The sequence below is a fragment of the Arachis ipaensis genome, chromosome B10 (assembly GCF_000816755.2).
Source record: "Arachis ipaensis cultivar K30076 chromosome B10, Araip1.1, whole genome shotgun sequence".
Classification (NCBI taxonomy): Eukaryota; Viridiplantae; Streptophyta; class Magnoliopsida; order Fabales; family Fabaceae; genus Arachis; species Arachis ipaensis.
The window spans coordinates 45675179-45687400 of NC_029794.2; positions in this window are offsets into that span (position 1 = coordinate 45675179).

The following is a 12222-nucleotide window of genomic DNA, read 5'->3' on the forward strand; positions in this document are numbered from 1 at the left end:
TAGAGCTTTCCAAGCATATATGACACTACATGGTGGACACTAAATTTGAGGGAGAAAACTTGCCCCGAAAGTGCAAAGATGAACATGGTATCAACCTGTAGTAAGGCCAGCTGACCTCTTCACCTTCCAAGAAGTGTAACTTGAGTTGTAGAGCTCCAAATGATGTGCTTTCAAAGGCATTGGAAAGTAGACATTCGGGGCTTTCCAACAATATATAATAGTATGGGATGGACATTAAATTTGAGCTCCAAAACCTGGCAATATTAATCCCCTAAATGCTAACGTTATTGGCACTCACTTTTGCCAATAACACCAGCAACTATGCCAGCGACCCTGTCCCCTTCAAAGGGGCATAATTTGAGTTACAGAAGTCCAATCGAGGTGATTCTAGTTGCGTTAGAAAGCTACCATTCAGAGCTTTCTAACGATATATAATAGTTTATAGTGGGCGTGAAATTAGAGTACAAACAAGAGGCATCTTTTAAGCCCCAAAAATACCAACTGGGTAGCAAGTGTGACGTTAGCCTCACTAACTTTAGCACTAACGCCACACTTGTAGCGTTAATGTGGCTAATGGTAGCACTAATGATTAGTACCTGGACCTCAACTTGATTCACTTCTCTTTCAAGGATCACCCAACCACAAGGAACCAAGCCCACAAGTGTCAACCAATCAAGGTCACAAGAAGCATCTAGAATAGGAATTTTCATTTAATTGTAATTTACTTTTAGTTTCATTTCATTTTGTAATTTAGGAGAGCCTATATAAAGGCCTTAGTTTTTAGATTCTGGAATTGGGGATGGAAGAGGGGTCTTCGGACTCTCCCCTCACACACTTTTCCTTCTCTTTCTTTTCTTTGTACTTTTCATTTATGAATTTTGAAGTTTCAATTTTAGTTTTAATCTTCATCTTTATGTTTCTACACTTTCTTTCTTTTCTATTTTGGTAGAGCAATGATCAACTAACTCTTTTCATTGGGTTAGAGAGCTCTATTGTGATTCAATAAATAGAAGAAAGAATAGAAGAATAAGAAGAAGATATGGAGGAGATGGATGAGAGTGTGTATTCGGCCATATGGGTGGGATTGGGTGGGAAATAGATGTTGAATTTTGAAGGTAGTGGGTGTATGGATGTGAGTGGTAGATGGAAAACAGAAGGGATGATCATGAATGGAAAGAGAGATGATGAGGTAGGTGGGGATCCTGTGGGGTCCACAGATCCTGAGGTGTCAAGGCATTTACATCCCTGCACCAAATTAGGCATGTAAAATGCCTTTGCACACAACTCTGGGCGTTCAGCGCCAGGTTGGTACCCATTTTGGGCGTTCAACGCCCATTTGCTGCCATTTCTGGCGTTGAACGCCAGAACCATGCTTGTTCTTGGGCGTTCAGCGCCAGGATGCTCCCATTCTGGGCGTTCAGCGCCAGAACTATGCTCTGTTCTGGCGTTTGAACGCCAGGCAGATGCTCCTCCAGGGTGTGATTTTTCTTCTGCTGTTTTTGATTCTGTTTTCAATTTTTATATTTATTTTGTGACTCCACATGATCAAGAACCTAAGAAAACATGAAAAACAATAAAAATAAGAGTTAGATAAACATTGGGTTGCCTCCCAACAATGATAACAAATTGCTGCCTCAGTCCAAATAAATTTAGACATGGCTTTACAGCCAGCCAGGCTGCAACATATAATTACATGGGCTGGAGTGATTAGTTGAATACCAATCCCAAAGAAGTTTGGGTATGGCTTTACAGCCAGATATGATTCAACATATTTCATGAAACACTAGAATTCATTCTTAAAAATTTTGAAGCCATAGAATAATTTATTTTTTGAAAACATTTTTATTTTTTTTCGAAAACATATGAGAGATTTTTGAAAATATTTTTGAAAAATTTTTTTTTGAAAATAAAATAAAAAGAAAATTACCTAATCTGAGCAACAAGATGAACCGTCAGTTGTCCAAACTCAAACAATCCCCGGCAACGGCGCCAAAAACTTTGTGCACGAAATTGTGTTCCATGTTCTTTGTACTTGTGTGAGATTAACAATATATAATTGTATTGAATCCTCATTGTGGCTCTATGTGTGGACACAACTCCGTTCAACTAACCAGCAAGTGCACTGGGTCGTCCAAGTAATACCTTACGTGAGTAAGGGTCGAATCCCACGGAGATTGTTGGTATGAAGCAAGCTATGGTCACCTTGCAAATCTCAGTCAGGCGGATTTAAACATGATACTTTATTAGATTAAAATAAACAATAAAAGGGATAGATATACTTATGTAGATTCATTGGCAGGAATTTCAGATAAGCGAATGGAGATGCTTTTCGTTCCTCTGAACCTCTGCTTTCCTGCTATCTTCATCCAATCAGTCTTACTCCTTTCCATGGCTGGCTTTATGTGATACATCACCACTGTCAATGGCTACTTTCGGTCATCTAAGAGATACTCATTCTAGCTTAATTCATGTAGAACAAAAGTGTTTGTCAGGCACGCGTTCATAGGGGAGATGGTGATGAGCGTCACACATAATCATCACCTTCATCACGTTCTTGGGTGCGAATGGATATCTTAGAAGAGAAATAAGAAGAATTGAATAGAAAACAGTAGTACTTTGCATTAATATTTGAGGAACAGCAGAGCTCCACACCTTAATCTATGGAGTGTAGAAACTCTACCGTTAAAAATACATAAGTGAAGGTCCAGGCATGGCCGAGATGGCCAGCCCCCTTGATCTAAGAACAATGCGTTCAAAGATGATCCTAAGATACTAAGATGATCAAAGATGCCTAATACAACAGTAAAAGGTCCTATTTATAATAAACTAGTCACTAGGGTTTACATGAGTAAGTAATTGATGCATAAATCCACTTCCGGGGCCCACTTGGTGTGTGTTTGGGCTGAGCTTAAGTGTAGCACGTGCAGAGGCCATTTGTGAAGTTGAACGCCAGTTTCTGTGCCAGTTTGGGCGTTCAACTCTGGTTTTGGATCCTTTTCTGGCGCTGGACGCCAGATTTGAGCAGAAGGCTGGCGTTGAACGCCAGTTTACGTCGTCAATTCTTGGCCAAAGTATGGACTATTATATATTGCTGGAAAGCCCTGAATGTCTACCTTCCAACGCAATTAGAATCGCGCCATTTCGAGTTCTGTAGCTCCAAAAAATCCATTTTGAGTGCAGGGAGGTCAGAATCCAACAGCATCAGCAGTCCTTTTTCAACCTCTGAATCTGATTTCTGCTCAAGTCCCTCAATTTCAGCCAGAAAATACCTGAAATCACAGAAAAACACACAAACTCATAGTAAAGTCCAGAAAAGTGAATTTAACATAAAAACTAATGAAAATATCCCTAAAAGTAACTATATCCTACTAAAAACATACTAAAAACAATGCCAAAAAGCGTATAAATTATCCGCTCATCAACTTGCCGAAGGGAAATTTGTTGAGAGACAGGTTCCCGTGCATCAGATTTACACCGGAAGCTTGATAGATATGAGCGGCGCAATCAATGCCGATACACTTACATCAAGAAGCTTCTGCGTTGTGTTATCCCTAGCATGGAGGAACCCGAAATATTCACATCCACCTCAAACCCAAGTGACGGGAGCTCTGAAGGAGAGGATAGTGACGGTTCCGGTCCCGACCGCCCTTTGTGCATTGTTCGTAGCACGGAGGACCGTGCTAATTTTTAAGTGTGGAGAGGTTGTTCGACCGATCTCCATGGGTAACAATCTTTTCCTTTCAATACCCATGGATTTATCTTTTGCTTAGTAGTTAGTACATTGTTAGTACACTGCATGTAGAGTTAGTTTTGCTTGTAAATACTCCTTGCATGATAGCTAGTTTCTATAGAGTTGCTTAGTCAAAACAATAACTTCTTCCCCAAGAAACTGTGTTTTGGGGTACCCTACCAATTTTTGAAATATTTTTTTGCAGTAAACTTGCTTTAAGAATGTATTTTGGAACAAAGTGATTGAGCTAAGAACACAAGCATGTAAGTTTTGAGCCTATTGCATGGTTACATCTTCTAACCATTAATTCCCATTCTTGTGTGCATATCTCTCTCTCTATGATTGTGATCCTTGCTTTGTCTGATTCTATATGTCCATTACTTCGTGTATGAATGCATTTACATGATTGAGGCCATCATTTCAATAGTCACTTTTCCCAAATGGCCTTAACCCTTTTATCTACCATTGCTAACCAATTTTGAGCCCATGATAAACCCTTTTTGTTCTTAAATAGAGCACATCAACAACCCTAAGTGAAAAACCATGAATGTCCCTAAATTTGGATCCTTGATTAGCTTAGGTAAGTTAGGATGTGTGTCATTCAATTAGGAGGGTATACTTGAAAAATTTGGGTAGATATATAGGTGTATAATTGTAGTGTAATTGAAATTCTAGGATTTGGGAACATACTCATGTATTGAATGATTGAACTATATGCATTGAAACTTTTGTACATAAAGCCCCAAGAAAAGGGGATGATTAAAAAAAAAAAAGAAAAGAGCAATAAAAGGGGACAAAGAAATGCCAAGACAAAAGTAACGAAAACAATGCATATGGAATGTGAATTGAAAAGAATGCATGAGTATGCAAAAAGTGAAACTCAAGGGTAGCTAGGTAATGTATTATAGTTGTATAGGTTGTTGTATGTGTCTAGTGGGATCCTAGGTTAATCAAGGACTCAAATTTTAAGCTCACTTGGCCATATACATCCCTACCTTCACCCTAGCCCCATTACAACCCATGAATAAGACCTCATGATACTTGTAAGCATGCATTAAGTAATTGTTGATTGTTAGATGAAATACAAATCTTGGAAAGCATGATTAGGAGAAGATTGAGTGACGAACCCTATACACTTGAGCGAATAGAGCGGATACACTTCCGGTGAGGGTTCGATGCTCAATTCTTTGTTCTCAGCTTTCACAAGCGTTCATCTAGCAAGTTATATGCACCCATTAGTGATGTTCAATTTGGTAGGATTCATGAGCTACATACTATTTTCACCTCATATGTTCGCATGTGTTCTTGGAGGATAGATTTACCCTTGACCAAGTAGGTAAATGATTTCACATTAGTTGCATGCATTCACTTAGGTAGTTTGCATTTCATAAACCCTTTCTCACCATGATCTTTGGTCTTTTTATTTTAAGCATGAGGACATGCTTGGTTTAAGTGTGGGGAGATTTGATAAACCCCAATATTGTGGTTTATATTGTGAAGAATTCGGGGGGTTTTGATATAAGATATTTGCTCGATGGTCTAGAATTTCTTCTTATAGGAAAGAATTACTTCGTTGTAAGCATAGCTCCAAACCAACAAAAAACTCTCACATCAAAAAAAAAATTTATCGGTTGTCACAAAGAACAAACCCCAATAAGAATTAACCGAAGTATTTAGACTCTGGGTCGTCTCCCTAGGAAACAATGTAATGCTTAATTATTGGCTATGAAGGGATGTTTTGGGGGGGGGGGTTTTGGTTCATGAGATGGCAAGAAAGTAAATTGAGTGAATAAGTAAAGAAAGCAAGATAAAGAACTCTTGGCTAAGACTTGGGTAATTGAAATCACCATCCTTGTCAACAACCCGAATATTGATAATTATGAGAGACCAACCTATTAAGTCTACTTCCCAAAAGCCTTAAGTATGTAACATTTACTCCTAAGCGTGAAGTACGTCAAATAGGTTTGAGTACATCAACCCTTAAGTCCTAACCTACCTACTAATTAACTTAGTAGTGGGTTAGCATCAATGGGTATCAAATTGATCACCATGGGTTCTCAATGGACCAATTCCATCATACTCAATGACTCAAGTTTATCCAATTTCCTTGGCTTAGACTAAGAGTTGACAAAACTACTCAAAAATTAAAGAGAACATTTCATCAAACACATAGAGTGCACTAAAAGTAAACATCATAATTTTGCAAAAATAATAAAATCTAACAACTACTAAGTGCAAGAAAAGTAAGATCACAACTCAACTCATCAATTAAAGAGACATCAACATCAAAATTGTATTAAATGTAAACCAAATCTAACATGAGTTCATCATTACAAAAGAGAGCAAAATGAGAAATTAACATCACAATTAAGAGAATCAAGATGTAGAGATGAGAAATTATAAAAGAAACAAGATGAAATCAAATAATTAAACATGAATCTAAGATAATCTAACCTAATCCTAACCTAATTCCAGAGAGAAAAGGGAGCTTCTCTCTCTAGAAACTAACTAAAGGCTCATGTTGGCTAAACTAATTGCTCCTCCTTTGCTTGGACTTCAATTCTGCATGAAATACACTCAGAAACAAGTTGGATTTGGGCCTGGACAGCTCAGAAATTGCCCCCCAGTGTTTTGCTTTTAAGTGGGCCATGTAAGAGTATTGGTGCGTGCGCGCCATGTGCGTGTGCGCGTCAATTGGCAAATTTTCCATCCGCGCGGATGCGGCATGTACGCGTGTGCGTCTATGGGCGACACCACTTTTTGCGCGTGTGCGTCCTTTGATGCATTCCCAATCATTGTTTCTTCATGCATTCTCCCCTTTGTATGCTTTTCTACTCATTTCTTTCATCCAATACTTGCCTTATAAACCTGAAATCACTCAACACACATATCAAGGCATCGAATGGAATTAAGGTGAATCAAAATTACCAATTTAAGGCCTAAAAAGCATGTTTTTACACTTAAGCAAAATTCAAAGAAGAATTACAAAACCATGCTATTTCATTGAATAAATGTGGGAAAAGGTGGTAAAATCCCCCAAAATAAGCACAAGATAAATCACGAAATCGGGGTTTATCAAATCTTCTCACACTTAAACTAAGCATGTCCTCATGCTAAAATCAAGAAAGAAGCAAAGGGTGTTAACATTTATTCAATGCAACTAACTAAATGCAATCTATCTATATGCAATCTATTTACATGATGCAATGGCTTAGTCAAAATAAATCAATTTTCAAGAATATACATGCAAGCACAAGGGCTAAGGTATTAGCAATCAAAGCAAACCACAATTGGATTGAATCATTTGAAAGAGTTCATAAACTTGCAAGAAAAGATGATCATGGGTGGAAACATGTAATTAAGCGATTGAACCCTCGCCGAATGTATATCCGCTCTATGCACTCAAGTGTATGGGGTTGATTCACTCAATTCTTTCCTAATCATGCTTTCCAAGATTTGTTTTCCATCTAACAATCAACAATTACTTTATGCATGCGTACAAATATCATGAGGACTTCCCATAAGTTGTAATGGGGCTAGGTCAAGGTAGGATGCATATGGTCAAGTAGGCTTGAGATTTGAATCTTTGATTAACTTAAACTTCCCACCTAACCTATGACAACCTAGACAATTCTAAACAAACCTAGCTATTCATTCTTCACTTTTCACACATTCATGCATTTCCTTTTTAATCACCACCCATATGCATTGACTTTTATTAAACTTCAAACTTTGGGACATTTTGTTCCCTTCTTGTTGCATTGTAAATTTTCTAAAATTATTTTTTTTGACATCAATGCATATGGTTTACACATGATTAATACATGAGCATGTACCCAATTCTTGAGAACTTTTCAACAAAAACACATACACTTTTATCTCTACCCAATGTACCCAACCTTCCCAAAATCAAGTAATGAACACTCTCACTAGCCTAAACTAATCAAAGATCCAAACAAGAAACATTTATTATTTTTTACTTAAGCTTGTAATGTGCTATAATTATGAACAAATGGGTTAAGCATAGGCTCAAAATTTGCTAACAATGGAAGATAAAAGTTAGGTTATTTTGGATAAGTGAGCTATTTGAACAATGGCCTCAATCATATAAATACATGTATACACAAAATAATGGACATAAAGAATCAAACAATCAAAGATTACAATCATAGGAAGAGAATAATGCACACAAGAATGAAAGTAAGTGGTCATTGGATGTAACCACACAATTAGGCTCGAATCTCACATGCTTGTGTTCTTAGCTCAAAACATGATTCACAAGTGTATAATTCAAGCAAGTTCTAAAAAAAAATTTTCAACCAATTGGGTGGTACCCTAAAAATAAATTTCTTGGAAATTTTCATCATATTGACTAAGCTTATTTTAATGCAATGTTGTGATTTAGAAATCTTAAAAATTTCCCTAGTTTATCCATTTTTCAATCAAAACACAATTCTTATATAAAAAGGGTTAACTAGATTTTTAACAATCCCGAAACACTTTTTTAATCACAATCAAAAACTAAGATGCAAAACACACACATATATATATATATATATATATGTATGTCAGGAGTGGTGGTCTGCATCTCTGGTGGCGCCTCCTGCTGTATCGGCTCCTCACCATGCTCCTCCTCCGGATCCTGCTCATCAGAAGCGGGGGACTCTGGAAGTGGAGGGAGCTCGATACCCTGTGATGCAGCCGCCTGGTCTAAGCGGTCGAGGTGTCGCATGACGCGACGCTCGAAGCGCTCCATGAAGTGGAGGAGGTGCTGCACCAACAGATAAGTCGGCTTAGGTGCTGGTGGTGGTGGTGGTAAGGATGCTGCGGCTGCTGAGGAGGAGGCAGGTCCTGCTGCCGTGGAGGATGAGGGTCTAGCTGCCTCAATCACCGCTCTCGCTCGAGAACGGCGGCTGGTCGGGGGCTTCTCGTGCACCCATTCACCCCATGGAATGGTAACCTCCTTGTCGTCGTCCTCTGGGGGTGGTGGTGTCACATCGTCATCCTCCCACGAGGCATCAGCTAGCTCAACCAAACTAGTGACTAGTGTTGGAAACGGTAGCAAGCTGCGAATATGAGCTCTCCACATGCTATGCTTGATTAGCCGGGGGAAATACACCCCTTTCCCCTCCATGACACACCCAATCAAAACTAGCATATCCATTGGAATCTCTAAGAAGTGAGTGGTAGGCAAGACATAGTGGGCAAATATCTGCTACCAGGTCCTAGCCTCCTTAGACAGATATGTGGATAACATCCCCTTGGGCTTCTTGTTGTTCGAATCCATCACCCAGGGAGCGTCTGGTGTGGCAATCACGTGCTTAAGCGCCTCATAGTCAAAAGTCATGGAGAGAAGAGCTACCTCTGTCTGATGGTAGGCACAAATGTCAGGAGTACCAACTCTGCAAAGCAGTGCATCCCCTATGGCAGCCTCAGTGACCATAATCTCTCTACCCCTTAAGTGCACTGAATCCAAGCCCGCTCGGAAGAAGTTACAGTAGAACTCCTTAACCCATGAGATGTTAATCCTTCCCAAGTCCCTATCAACGAAATCTAATCCCAACTCTGAGATGCGGGTATTTATGGCACGCCTCACTTCATTGGGAAGGTTCAGCTTCTTCTCAATGTTCAGATTTTTCTTCTTATAACTGGAGAAGCGCAGCTCGCAGTAGAGGTTTGGGAATTTGATTGGGTCAGTGGGTGGCTGCAGCTGATTTTCCTTATCCTCATTGTTTAGCGGATTCTTGGCATAATTATCATATGGTGAGGGGGTAGAGGTCTTAGAGCGCTTCCTCTTTTTGGAGGTAGTGGCTATAGCCTTTTCCTTGTCTGATATCCTGAAAAAATAGAGATGATACAGTATAAGCAGATAGCCAAATAGATACAAAGCACTCAAAGCAAAGCATATTCATGAAGTGAATAAAGTAAAGAGATTTCTTAGAATGCAAGCATCAGAATTTGGAATTCAAATCATACTTCAAACCAAGAATTCAAACCACATTTGCACATTATTCGTTCACTAAGCCTAGGAATCACCATATCCAAAATAATGATCAAAAGAGTTAGGTTGAAACCCAAAAGAAGTTAGTTGGTTAAACAGATTAAAGTTAGAAATCAGTTTAAAAATTAGTGATATAGTGGTTACTGGCTCAATTCAAAAGGAATGCATAAAATAGGAATGTAGGCACTTTCACAATCATGAAATGCATCAAGTCATTGATGATGAAATGTGGTATAGCTAGAAAGTAACTAATGAGAAAATAAGTCATCAATCAATACAAGGATCACTAGAGTTATGTGAATTGGAGTTGGTGAGAGCAAAACCTTGAGAAACAAGTATTTTAAGCACATTTAACACCAATTCCAACCATGCATGCAAGTCACAAGGATTGAGGTGAGATTTGAAAATTTACGCGCCATGTGACCAAAGGTATATAGGAATTGAATCACAATGGCCACATAGGTAGAAGAAACCATCAATCTTGTGAAAGCAAGCAAGTTGAGCTTAACTCTAAATGAAAATCAAGTTTATGGTAAATTTGAAAACTTATTCAATCATGCAATGCATATAGCAAATTAGCATTGCAAGCAAGTAAAGCGCATTAGGAGCATAACCAAAAACCTGTAAACATGCCCATGAGGATTTTTCAAAACCCTTTAGGTAACAAAATTCTAATTGATATAGAAATCATCAACTAGAGTTAGTTACACCAATCAAAGCATTATTAATTCATGGAACATGGTTAGGAAAAATCCGGCAGTATTTCAGCAGCAAATTGGCTATTTCCAAGTTTAAACAGCAAATCAGGTTCCATATGGATTCATCATCAACAATCAAAACACAAAACCATATATATGAATTCATATGAATGCAGCAAACAACCAATAGTTTAGCAGCAACGTAAATTAAATAGCACAAAGAACAGCAGCAGTTCCTTTCATCAATCAAACACAGGCAAGCAGCATCACAGATTAAACGAACATAGAATAATCCAACAAAACAGAGCAATTTCACACAGCAGCAAAGATTTAGTTAATCCTAAATCCACTACTCAGGCCAGATTCAGTAACCACCTAAGTAAACTAAACTAACTAACTAAGCTAGCTAATTAATGAAATTAACATAAAGCAGTAAAAGGGAAGCAGAACAGGGGAGGGTATGGAACCTGGGACGCAGAAACTGAATGGGGCAAATGAAGAGAAGGTGAAGCGGAGTGATGGTTTGACGTCACAGTGTACGCCAGCGTGTGGGTAAGAAAAATAAGGAGTGGCGTGGACGCGTAAAGCGCGTGTCCGCGTGGGTTGAGGCACAGAGTTGGCCCAAAAGTGGCACAACTCTTTGGTCCTTGGCCCAGAAAGCTAAAAATGTGCAGCCGACGTGCGCGTGCTATGCGCTTGCGCGTGGCTTGGTTGTTTTTTTTTTTTTAATGAGCATCAAAAAGAGCTCATAACCTTCCTATCCTCCTCTAAAATTTTAAAACTAGCTAAGATGCAAAATTAAACACATTTTTGAAATATTGGAGATTTTTCAAACAAATTGAAGAAGCTTGCAATTCAAGCAAAAACTCAAGTTCAGAGAATTATCCCTAATTAAAGTATGAATATATAAACACCTTAGCAAGCAAGCAAAATATACCAAGAAGTAAAGAATTATATACAATGGAACTCAATTCATTCATTCATTATATCTACAAGAGAATGGAAAGAGTTTACCATAGTGGGGTGTCTCCCACCAAGCACTTTTAGTTTAAGTCCTTAAGTTGGACATTGGGAGGCTCCTTGTCAATGTGGCTTATGCTTGTATCCATCCTTGAACCTCCAAGAGTGCTTGTCCTTCAATCGGTTGTCAGAAGTTCCAACCATCTTCACTAAGCTTGAGTGAGGTTCTCTCCAAGATATGAGCTCCCAAAATTGACTCTTATAGGGTAATCCAGGGTCCCATATCTTGTCCTCGCACCCATCTTCTAGTTGATTGCCTTGACTTTGTCCGGGCGACGAGAAAGCAGAATTCTCATGAAAGCACCAAACTACTCTCCTGGACCCATTTAATTGAGCATTACACCAATCCATGTTCTTCAATTTTGAGCTTCCAACCATAATGAATCTAGATTTACAATGCCAACCACTAAACATCCTCCTCTTTCACTTAATTCCACAAAGCGCCCTAAGTTGGCCATCCGTCTCAAGCAGACCATACTCAAGTGGGATAATAAAGCTGAAAGTTAGAAGTTTTACCCACTCAAGCGAAGGATTGGATTGCGAACTAGGTGGAGGAGTTCCAAAAGGTCTTGATAAAGCATGCTCTACTCCCGTCCATCTTCTTCTAGAGGCTTCCACCACTTGGCAATGTTTTTCAAGTTTCTCCTATTGCCAAGCTTCCTCAAGTTCACATTCTTCTTCATCAATTTCTTCTATCTCCTCCCCATCACTCTCATCATAGATAGGAGGTCTAGTGAAGTCTATCTCACCATCAAGTCTAAGCATTTTAGGGA